Below are 12522 nucleotides of genomic sequence, written 5' to 3' on the forward strand. Positions count from 1 at the left end.
CTGCAGCCTCCGCCGGCAGCACCCCCCCCCCCCAGGCGCCCCGCGGCGGGCCCGGCCGCCCTCCCCGCCCTCCCCGGCCCGGCCGCCCGCTGCCCCGCGGCCCCGCAGGGCGGTTTTCACCCTCTTTCGCCCCTCCCCGCCCCCCGTGACTTCTTGTAAAAAGCTGCGCCCGTCCCCACCCTCCTCCGCCCTCCCGCGGCTGCCGGCCCCGGGCCGGCCCCCCACCGCCTCCCCCGGGGGCAGCGCCGTCTCCGCCCCTGGCAGCGGGCTCCGCTCCGGAGACGGTTGACTCAGAGGGTGGCCGGGCGGCCGGGGTCTGCTGTCAGCTCGGAGCGGGGCCAGGGGCGGGGCGGGGCGGCGGGGGGGGCGGGAGCGGGCGCTGCGGGCCCGGGCGCCCGTGAGTCAGGCCGCGTCACCGGAGCAGATGCCCGGGGCGGCCGGAGGCTCCCGCTGACTCATCAGAAAGCCCTGCCGCGCGGCCCGGGCGGCGGGGGGCGGGGCGGGGCGGGGCGGGGCGGGGGAGGGGAGAGGCGGCGGGCGGCGGCCGAGGTCGTCTGAGGCTCGTGGAGCCGGAAAACCCCGAGAAGGCGGCGGCAGAGGGGCGCCGGGGCGGGCTGGCAGCCGCAGGAGTCCCCGGAAGCGCGGGGACGGCTGCAGGCGAACAAGTCCCGCCCCCGCCCCCCGCCCCCGCGCCGCGCCAGGGCCCACCCCCCCCAGTCTGGCATCGCCCCCGCCGCAGTCTGGCATTGCCCCAAGCACCCCCGCAGGGGGGCGGGTGAGGGCCGCGGAGGTTCCCCCGCCCCGTGTCGCACACGCGCACACGCGCACACGCGCACACGCCCAGCTATCGGGAGGAGGCGGTTCCGAGACCGCGGCGGGTCTCCCAGCAGTGGCCTCGGTGGCGCCCGAGGTCGCGGGGTTCTTCCCCTCCCGTAAGACTTCGGGTCTGTCTGGGAAGCGAGGCAGCAGCAGACCCGAGCGCCGGCATTCCTGGCCTCACTCTCAGTACCCCGCCCCCGGTGGGGGTGCTGCAGCCACCACGTGCTGGGTCACAGCCTGGCCCCGGCGCTTTCCTGTCACTGCCGGCCAACCACAACGCCCTGTGGCTCTCAGAAAATGGAACAGAGGGACCAGAGAACTTCAGGAAGGTGCATGAGCAGAGACGATTTCTCCGGGTGACTGTCATCCACCCTGTCCTGGAACCCAGACAAATTCTGCAGCATTCAAGAATTATGGGAGACCCTTCTGTGCAAGGTGCTCCCCACCCCCAATGACAGGTGGAGGAGGAAGAGGCACAGAAGAGTCCATTGGTCCTGACCCTGCATGGAAAACCTGGCCAGGGAAGCAACCGTGGGCAAACCCTGAGCAGAACTGGGGGGGGGGGGGGGGCGGGGGGGACAGGACAACAAGCACATAGGGAAGCCCTGGTGAAGCCCTGGTGAATCCCCCCTCGGGATTCGAACCCCCGCACGTCTCCTGGCTTCCTGGTGGAGCTGGCATTAGGGTAGGGACCTTGAAAAGGGATGATTTGAACAGGACATTCCAGACAGAAACAAATGCCTGAAACCAAGACCTAGAGGACGGGAAAGAGCAGGGTGAGTTCTGGGAATGGCAAGCAATCTAGTTGGACTGGAAGAACGGAGGCTTACAAGAGCATCAGCAGCTTGGCCTAGCAGACAGATGTGGATCTCAGAAGCAGGCACAGTGGCTCAGAGGGACCTGGAGCCACAGGGTTCCGCCCTCTGCCCCAGGGCACCGAGTCATGCCAGTTCCCAGACAGATGGATTCCTTCCAAGAATTCCATAGTCCTGCTCAGTCACAGCTCCTGGAGCCTCCCTGCCTTGGATGGCTTTTATTATTTGGTGTCTAATGCAAATCCTTTTCTGTTCAGATTTCAAATACTTTCCTCTTCTGTCCTTTGATCACTATCTATTTGCATTGATCTCCCTCAGTATTTCTCAACCCCAAGAGCACATTAGAATTACCTGGGGGTGCTTTAGGAAACAAAAATTTTGATGCACAGGCCCCCTCCCTGAAATCTGACTTCACTGGTCTGGAGCCTAGGCATCAGCATTCTTTCACTGGGCAGCCAGGGACGAGAGGCACTGGTGCAGATGTCACCATGGAGGGTATCCAGGTCAGGCCCACACTCAGAGTGGGGCCTCCTGGCCTTCAGACTTCCCAACTCCAACAAACCCTGAGAACGGTCTTGGCAGATCTCCAGGAGCAGTTGGACTCCCTGAGGCTGCAGCTGAAATGTGTTTCCCAGGCATCCACTCTGTAGCCAAGGCCAAAGTTTCCAACAGGAAGGGAGGGCGAGGCTTCTGTTTGCTTCCCGAGAGCCAACTGCCAGTGAGAGCTACCATGAGCCCCACCGTCAGGAGGACCAGAGGCAGTGAGAACTGCAGGCATTTCCCATCCACTCCACATGCTGGTGGGGGCCTAGGTGGAGGCAGCCGCATCTCCTGCAGCACTGGCCCTCAGAACTGGAGGAGGGCCCAGCCAAGGACACCCTGGGGACCTGGCCTATAGGTGCTCTCTTTCTTAGTGCCAAAATGGAGGTGAGGATTCCTGCCCCTTTGAGGGTCTGGAGATACATCACTTCAGCATGGGGACAGTTTTCAGTAAACATTTTCTTCCTCCCGTTTTGCTAGTAACTCATGTCACAAATTTAGGGAAAATCTCCAAATCTGGGCCTCAGCACTCCCTCGGTGTCTGTCCACCCCACCTCCCTAATCCACAGCTTTGGGGAGGACCTTGGAGCCATATCTGAGGCCCTGTGTTAGGAAGGTCAGGCTGAGGAACTTGGCAGCGGCCTCCCTGCTGCAAGGGAAATGATGTGGATTAACATGGGGGGAACCAGCCAACCTTCCCTGGGATGGGGCAGCAGAAATATGGCCTTGAGCCGGGGGAGGACTTAGAACTACAGGAAGAATTTCCAGACAAATGACAACGTTGCCTAAAGGACGCATAAAAGTCTGTGAAAGTTGGAGATTCCACCTCAGCGCCCGACCCTGTCACCACCAAGCAGCGTGGTTCCCATTTGACAGCTGAGAAAACCGAGGCTGACAGACATTCAATACCTTGGTGAAGCAGCCGCGTCACGCGGCAGGGAGGGGGCGGGAATCCGAAAGGCGCAAAATCCTCGGGTTTTGCGCCTTCCATCTCCAGCCTTACAGCCAGGGCCCTGGAGAAACCACACTTAGGTTTGGGCGTCAAACCCAAGGGGAAAGCGTCCTCGAAATGCTGTGCATTCTCCTCCCTTTGAGTCCCCCTCGCCGAAGAGGAGATCCTAGAAGTGTCTGGTGTTTACTGGATGGTCTCTCGCGGCCAAGCTCAGGGCGAGCTAGAGACCGTCCAGAGTCTGCGGAAACAGCCGCGGCGCCTCGGGATGGCCCGTCCTTGGATCAGGCTCGGGCAGTCTGTTCCCCCCGGGCTCGGACCCCGCACGTCTCCCGGCAGCGCCGCTAGGCCCCGCCGCGGAGTCCACGCTTTGCCGAGTCGCCGCGGGCGGCCGCACCGGAGGGCCCCAGCACCCCCGGCGCAGGGCGGCCACCCGCGCGCCTCTCCGCCCGCCCCCCGCCCGGCCGCGCCAGGTGCCCAGAGGCTCGGCCTCCCCTCCCCCGCCTGTTCCCGGCGCGGCCCGCGTCTCGGCGGTCACGTCTCCCCTCCCGGCTCCAGAGCGCGAGTCAGCCGCTGCCCCGCCGACCCCGCCGACCCCGCCGCGGGGCGGGCCCCGGGGGGAGGTGGCGCCGGGCGGGGCCGTGCGCTGGGCCCCCCTCCCCCTCCCCCTCCCCCTCCCTCCCGGCCGCGCCCCAGTCGGCCCCGGCCCACAGGGCGCGGCGCGGGCGAGGCCGCTGCAGCCCGGCGCTCGGCGGGCGGGGCGGGGCGGGGAGGCCGCGCATGGCCGGCGGCGCGAGGGCCGGTGTTGCTGGGGAGAAAAGTGCCGCCGCGGCCCCGCCCCGAGCCCCGCGGGCGCTGCGCCCTCTGCTGGTGCGACCTCGGAACTGCACGCGGACCCCGCCTGCGTCTACAGCGACGACCAGCTTCCGGAGGCTGAGGGCGGGTCGGGGTTGGGTCGGTAGAAACTACTAGTAAATTAAGGATCATCAAAAAAAAAAAAAAAAAAAAACAAGAACGACGAGTCCCACGTCCAGCTCCCTGAGTGGAGCCTGCTTCTCCCTCTGTCTCTCATGAATAAATACATAAAATCTTAAAAAAAAAAAAAAGCGAGTCCTGGACATTGCAGGAGAATGTGGGAATGTGGAGAAGAAAAAAATCACTCGTAGTGCCTACATCTAGGGACACACACTGTTCTATAGGGTCTACCCTTTCAGTGCTCCATATCGGCAAAACTGTGTGCGCATTCTTTATAGAATAAAAAGCACAGCACTATCAGCTTCGCGAACGCTGAGGCCTTATTTTATTCACTGCCCCCTGTTCGGGGTCTGAAACACTGGCAGTATTCCAGATGCTCTGAAACCATTTGTTCATATCTACATGGGATTGTGCTTTACCCAATGTCAGGATCATCACTGTGCTCATGCTTAAATTTTCTTTTATGATCCCTTGACTCCATACATGTGAGTATGTAAGAGATTGAAGGTAAAATGATCCACTAGCCCCCCTTAGCTAGAACCCGAAGGCAGAATTATTCGCACTATGCATATAATGTACCCCCTACACACACACACCCAGAGTCTGGACAACACCCCGCAATTGAACACACCAGCAAAACTCGAGGCTATTCACACAAAGTAGGATAAACACCGTAAACAGCTGCATGTCAATGTAGTCAACTTTTGAGTCCAAACGAGTTTCACCAACCTAAACTAAAAACTTTGGGTTTCCAGCGTACTTTGAATTTTGAATTTGTGGTGACTGTGGACTTGTACTAACCTCTGGTCACATTCAGGGTTGCGATGACATGAGTGCTATGAGCTCATGCTTTCCCATTTGCCTGTCTCGCACACAGTAATTCCAGGTAATTGTGGGGCCAATGGATCAGATGTGAAGAATGAGGGGTCTGGGGTGTGAAGGGGTAGCATTTTGGCTAGGTTAGGCTTTTGGATCTAGTCACACCTTCCCTACTCCTGGCCACCACCTTCAAACCAGTAGACTGCAGCCCTCGTGTGGTTGCATCTTCTTCCTGGATTTACCTCCAGCACCAAGCTTGTCCCCACCTGGGGATTTTGAAAGAGAGGAGTCAAACTCCCCTGAAACACCCCACCCTCCCAGAGCACTATCGTGACAAAAAGGACACGACGGAAACTTCTCAAGAAGGGTATGGGAAACAAGACATTCACGTATGTAGCCTTTGTGCTGGGCCTTTCTGCAAGCCCCAGACTAAATATCCAACTTCCTACTGACATCCCCATTTGATTCCCACCCCAAATTTACCTCAAATGTAACATGTCCAAGAGCACACTCACAAACCTTCCCTCAAAACCTGGCCTCTTCTGTTGTGACCCATATCAGCGATAAAGCTCACCATCTACCCAGTTACCCAAGCTAGGAACTCAGGCCATCTCCCTCCTTCTTCTTCTCCATCCTTATCCAACTCATCTCATGTCTTGCCCATTCACCTCCAAAATAGCCCTCAACCCTTCCCTGCTCTCACCTCCACCACCACTGATCAAGAGACTTACCACCTTCCCCTTCCAACTTTGACTCTACTCAGGTCCCTTCTCCACAATGAAGCTAGGCAAATCCCTTTGAAACACAATTGTGTCACACATACTCATATCCCAGGGCCACTAGGAGCAGATGCCCAGGTTTATGACCTCATCTAGGATTCCACAGTGCATGACCTGCAAAGTTATTTGACAGCTCTAAAATACACCCCACCCTTAGTTATAAAAATGGTAACGTCTCCCCCATTTCTTCTAGAAAAAAAATGAAAATCCATAAAAAAGCCTGCAGAGGGCAGCCCCTGTGGCGCAGCGGTTTAGCGCCACCTGCAGCCCAGGGCGTGATCCTGGAGACCAGGGATCGAGTCCCGCATCCGGCTCCCTGCATGGAGCCCGCTTCTCCCTCTGCCTGTGTCTCTGCCTGTCTCTCTCTCTCTCTCTGAATGAATAAATAAATGAATCTTAAAAAAAAAAAAAAAAAAAAAAAGGCCTGCAGAGCCCTGCCTGGTCTGGCTTGGTCCTGTGTGGTGCTTACATTATGAGCCTCTGCATTCTAGGGACACTAGCCTTCTTCCTCAGTCACCTGAGTTTCCATACTAGGGCCTTTCTCTGCACATTGTGCCCCCTTACGTGGAACATTCTCCCTCCATCTCTTCACCTATGTAACTCCCACTGTTCAGTCACATCTCAGTACAAGTGTTCTTTAAACAGGAAATCTTCCAGAACAAGCCAAATGCCCCATCCTACACCCTTTAGCACCACATGCTACTCCTGCACAGCTGTGACTCTCGGAGTCTTACCTGTATCTGCTGGTCCACCCTGCACCTGTTTCCCCAGGATACTGTCCTGTCTGGGTTGTCCATAGTGGTGTTGCCAGTCCCAGCCCAGAGCCCAGAGTACTTGCTTCATCAATGTGCAAGTGAATGAAGGTTGAACACCTTGTTGTGTCTGCTTGCCTCTGCTCCCCACCTCAGGGCAAGCCCAGGAAGAGGACCGGAAGCAGAGAAAGGAGGGAGGGTGTTTGTGAATTCCAACAAAAAGCATCTGTTCTGTGCTTGGCTCTGGCGTTAGGAAAAAGATGCAGCCCTGTCCTGAGGAGGTACTGAAACATGGCAGCCTGAGGAAGCAATTCACCAAGATCACCTTCAAGATCTTAATGTTTAGGGGCGCCTGGGTGGCACAGTCCGCTAAGTGGCTGACTCTTGGTTTTGGCTCAGGTCTTGATCTCAGGGTCTTGGGATGGAGCCCCACATCAGGCTCTGTGCTCAGCATAGAGGCTGCTTGAGATTCTCTCTTGGGGGCACCTGGGTGGCTCAGTTGGTTAAGCATCTGCCTTCAGATCAGATCATGATCCCAGCCAGGAGCCTGCTTAGAAAAAGATAGATTCTCTTTGCCCCTCCTACTCTTGCTATCTCTCTCTAAATAGAGAAATATATATTTTAAAAGATCTTAACATCTAAACCACAAAAACAAACCCATGGATCTAACAAAGCCCCCACCACACAGGGAACTTCCCCCACAGATAAAAGGCCCCTTCTCTGGGCCTGAACAAATCAGCAAAAGTCCCCTTTCTCCCAGCCAACCAGGCCTCACGGCTCCCTGCCCTGCCAGTGCCTCAACTACCTGACCCTCTCAGACTAGAGGCTCTGGAGGCTTGCCTGGTGTGGGAGTTTCTCGGATGTATCAAGCTACGGGGACTCGGCTTTGCGAGACCCTAGGCATGTCCCTCTGTGGGCCAGACATTCTAGCTGGAAGGAGGCCAAACCCCACCTGGAGAAAGCCACACTGGGAGTCTCACAACCATATCCCTTGAATATATCCAGGTCTTCCATCCAGCCTGGTCTTACTTGGTCTTCCGCCTGGGAACGGCTGTTCACATTGGGCTCAGGGCTCCAGACGTTGTCGGGGCACCTGGAAACTTGGCTCGGGGATTTGCCGCGGCAAAGGCTGCAGCTCCTAGGGGTGGGCGCAGGGGGAGCGCGCAGGGGTGGCCGGACTCGCCTCCTCCTCCCCGCTTCACAGCCCACTGGAGCGCGCAGAGCACAGAGAGGCGGGGGCGTCTGCGAGGGCCGCAAGCAGCTTGGAACCGGGGGATGAGCACCGTGAGCCGGGGAACTCGGCTGGACCACGCGGAGGACGGCGTGCGAACTCCCGCGGCGCTGGGCACAGTCCACGCGCGCCCTCTAGTGACGAGACCCGTCACTGCCGCCCACCCCGACCTCTGCAGCTGCCGCACCAGCGCGACACATCCGAGTTTCTCTGCACCGAGAGGGGGGCCCCGCCTGTGTCCCGGTCAGAGAGAACTTTTGGAGCTCAGGTACCCCTGGCGCGGTGCTCTGCGCCGTAAAAAGGAAGCCAAGAAAGAAACTCTCACTCATAATCTATAGATGCTTTGAATTTTGTTAATTTCTTTTTAAAAATTCAATTCAATGTGTTTCTCTTTAACCCGGCTGCTAGGAGTCTCAGCGCCAAAACTGGGGTCCATCTTTAACAGGACCTTATAATGACCACCTTCGTACTGACCTCACCTCTGTTTTATCTAATTTTTAATGTCCTTCCTCTTCCCCAATTTATTGCCATTTTCCTTATCTAGTTTCTATCTCATATGAAACCTATATTTTCAAATTTTTGGAAAAAGTTGGAGTCACCAGTTACTTCCCACAGGGTCTCCATTAGCTTCCTAAGCATCTTATCCAGCAGTCATCAGGAGTGAGAGGGTTCAGAACCCCAGGATACAGGAAGCTAAAAATTCAGTGAGCCGGGGACCTGGGAGACATATCACCTATTAGGACACTTTACTAAGCACTAAATGTAAAATTCATTGAATTTTTAAAAAGATTTTTTTGGGGGGGGAATCCCTTGGTGGCTCAGCGGTTTGGTGCCTGCCTTTGGCCCAGGGTGTGGTCCCAGAATCAAGTCCCACGTCGGGCTCCCTGCATGGAGCCTGCTTCTCCCTCTGCCTGTGTCTCTTATTCACGAGATACACAGAGAGGTAGAGACACAGGCAGAGGGAGAAGCAGGCTCCCTGGGAGAAGCCTGATGCAGGACTCGATCCAGGGACCTCAGGATCAGGACCTGAGCCAAAGGCAGATGCTCAACCACTGATCCAACCAGGTGCCCCTCATTGAATTCTTACAATCTTATTTCTGTAGGTGAGGAAATGAAGCTCAGAGGCTTGGGGCAATTTTCTATACAGCTATAAATAATATGCACTTTTTATGCAGAGGTGACTGAGGCTCAGAGAGGTTAAGTGACTCATCCAAGGTCACACAGCTGGTAAGTGGTAGAAATGGAGTTAAGATGCCTCAAGTACATGTTCTTAATCACTAGACTCTACTGAGGCTTCATGAGCTCCGAGTCAGGCATCTGCCAAAGCTAGAGGGGGGAGAGCAGGGCTCTAAGTTTCAGGGTCACAGGCTGGAGGAGGAACTTGCCAGCAGAGCTGGAGGCACTGTGTGACAGCATCACCTGCAGTTGCTTGGTGTGTGATTGGGATTGGGATTGTGTGGGATTGTGTTTACTTCTGCCCAGCCGAACATCCTGGATGGAGCATGAACAGCCTCAGACCACTTCCTACGCCAGTTGTAAAGATCAAGTTGGAGCTGGTTTGTCTCTCATTTTTTACAGGTCAGTCAAAAGGGCCTAGTTGGCTCCCAGGAGTGGAAGTGAGCAGGGATTTAGGACTATTTTATTGTCCTTCTCTTAAAATAGTGACTGGTTTCTAAATACAAAAATATATCTGGAGAATAAGTGAACAATCAAATGAATGAATAAAAAAGTCGAACCCTCCCTCAGGCTTTGCCATGAAAGAATCAAACTATGTGTGAGGTGCTGACAGCACAGCAAGACGACGCCTAATGCGAACCAGGGCTGCTCAAAAGCACAGATCCCAAATAGAACTGCAAGGGAGATTGTAAAGCGCAGTCATCATTCAATCAGAATGGTTTCAGAAGCTCCCTTTGCAGCCATAAGGATGGTGGCCTGAGGGGGAGTTCCTGGTAGCAGAGACCAGCTAGAAACTATTTAGTCCAGTTAAGAGACAGTAAGTCAAACTGACAATTTTTATTTAAAAATGGGGAGGGGCAGGAGAGGGAGAGGATCCTAAGCAGGCTCCACACCTGGCTCAGAGCCCTATCCGGGACTTGATCTCTCCAGCTTGAGATTGTGACTGAGATGAAACCGAGTCGACTGCTCAACGAACTGAGCCAGCCGGGTGCTCCCAAACTGGCAAGTCTCTAGAACCAGGCATGGTTTCTGGTGTGCCCTTCGCCCTCACATGGGTGTCTGGTCATAAAAAGGAGCCACTCAGGTTGAAGAAACTAGTTCTTGGGATATGCTCTCAGGCCCCATCTGGGCTAGGCCATGGACCTCTGAACCCCAGCTTCACCTTCCCCTAGAGAACCATCTGGAGAGTTGCAGAGTAGTCACACCTCTTTGGTAGTTTGATTCTTCCATTTCCAGGGTCCTGAATCACCGTCCAGGTACACCTGCGGAGTGGACTTCATGGTCTCCCTGGATCTTGTCCAGAGTCACAGTCTGCCTGTAATACTACTTACGCAGCTCCCTGCACTAGGTGAGGAAAAGAGTGATTGGAAGTGGCAGAAAGAAAATGCTGGGCACTCCGTGTTAATGAAATCCTACACTTCCAGGGAGAATGGGGGTTGGAATGTTGTGATGAAAACAGAGGTGGTCCAGAAAGCAGTGCTACAGAACATTAAAAATAGTTGTGGAGAGTGTTCAGGTGATTTTTAAAAACTATTTTACTTTTCTGTATTACCAGAATTTTTATAATTTCATAATAGGAAAGGGTGTGGCTCATAACACTTGGCAAACTGAGGTAGCTGGTAGATTGAGGAATGTTTTTTTAAAAATAATCCTAAACTTGATTCAACTGAGTGTTGCATTCTGCTTTCAATAGTGTTTCTGGAAGACAGAAATAAAATACTAAGCACCATGTTATCCTAATATTGGTCCCTAATAAAACCAATCACCTTGGAACAAAGGTCTCAGAACAGTAGGGCTTACTTACCTCAATGTCCGGGAGTAGAGTTGAAAAGTACCAATAAAGGATTACATTCAAGCCTTCACTATCAGCAGCAACCCCACTCTCCAAAAGATAGCAATTTTGGTGGCAATTGAGCAAATTAAAAATAGGACACACTTTTCTTTTTTTTTTTTTAAAGATTTTTTTATTCATGAGACACGGAGGTGGGGGTGGGAGATGTGGGCAAGTGAGAAGCAGGCTCTTCCCAAGAGCTGGATGCAGGACTTGATCCTGGATCCCAGGATCCCGACCAGAGCTGAAATCAGCCGCCCAACTACTGAGCCACCCAGGTGTCCCAGACATTGTAAATAAAAACCTAGCCTTAAGCCATGCAGTTAAGGACCAGTAACAAGACAACCCAGCAACTGCTGTATGACACACATATGAGAAGTTTTAAGTGTCCTAGGTTTTTTTCTCCCCTAATTTCGTTTTGCATTTGGAGGAATGGACACTCAGGTTAAGAAATTTGCCCAAGATTTTACAGCTAGAACAGAGAGAGTTCTTAGAGAAGGGATGTGAGTGAGCCCAACACTTGATAAACCTGTGTCATTGTCTTAGCTTGGGTTTCCTAGACACAGCCGCATGCAGAATGGTGGAAGAGCTCAGCCCTGCATTACACCTTGGAAAAGTACCCCAGTGCCAGGTCCTTAAGAGAAAAATAATGCCACATGTACACGACATGACCATTTTCAAGCCAAAGAAAGGGAACAGGTTCTTCCCTCACAGCCCTCACAGTAACTAACCCTTATGCCTTGATTTTGGAACTCTAGCCTCTAGAACTGAGACAATAAACCCCAGTTTGTGGTACTTTGTTATGACAGCCCTTAGCAACTAATACACATCTTAGCAGAAACTGTGGTTCTGACCTTAGGCATTAAACATAGTACAGCCTTTTCCCCCATCACCTCACAAGCCTGCAACCCTCCCACTTCCACAAACCCAGGGTCTTTCTCAAAGTGCTACTTTGTTCTACTTAACCTATTTAAATCTCAAATGTGTAAAATATCTATATAATAATGTTGCACTGATATTGAGTGCTGCAGCTCCAAGCCCATTTTCCCCAACAGCCTATGGTGCAATTTTCAGAGTGTAACAATTTTTAAGGAAGATCAAATTGTATCAACACTGCATAAAAGGGGTGGCGGCATGGGGAGTAGCATTATGCTACTTGGGAATATTTTCCTCAAATGTGAACTTCTCATATCAGCTTTACACTCTAATGCCCCCCCCCCCCCGAAAGCCTAACTCTAAACCCAGTTCTTAACCTGGCAACATGAAGTCAACGTTCATAAACATTTTTAAATGATGCTTTTCTTTCGTGAACCACTACAGTGCTCCTCCCTCTCTCAGCAAGTTGTTGCATCCTCGTAGAATTAGGAGAATAATCAACCTGAAAAACGCTCTTGCTTCATTTTGGTCTTAGAACAGTAAGGAAAACTATCTTAAGAGGGTAAGTTTAAGTCATGAATTAATGCTGAGGGACATTCTCAGAGATAAAAGATACTGCACCCTTGGTTTGGAAATTCAAGAGTTGCATCAGTGAAAAATAGACTTGGAATATGGAACAGAGAAAACCCCCAGAAAACAATTGTAAGACACAGAACAGATGGGAGGAAATCCGTGAAATCCAGAGAAAATTCCTAACCCTTAGTCAAGTGTCTCCCCCCTCCCACCTTCCTTCTACATCCTGCTAAAAATTGAGTGGTGTCAAGGGTATAGGCACAGATAGTCTGGCACCATTATTTAGAAGAAGCTGATTTATCTGGGCCTAAATTTAATCTAATATCCTACTAGTTTACTGTTAAGACTTTCTTTTGTACTCTTGCAAAGTCTGTGTGTGTGTGTGTT

Source organism: Canis aureus, chromosome 14, assembly GCF_053574225.1.
Source record: "Canis aureus isolate CA01 chromosome 14, VMU_Caureus_v.1.0, whole genome shotgun sequence".
NCBI lineage: Eukaryota > Metazoa > Chordata > Mammalia > Carnivora > Canidae > Canis > Canis aureus.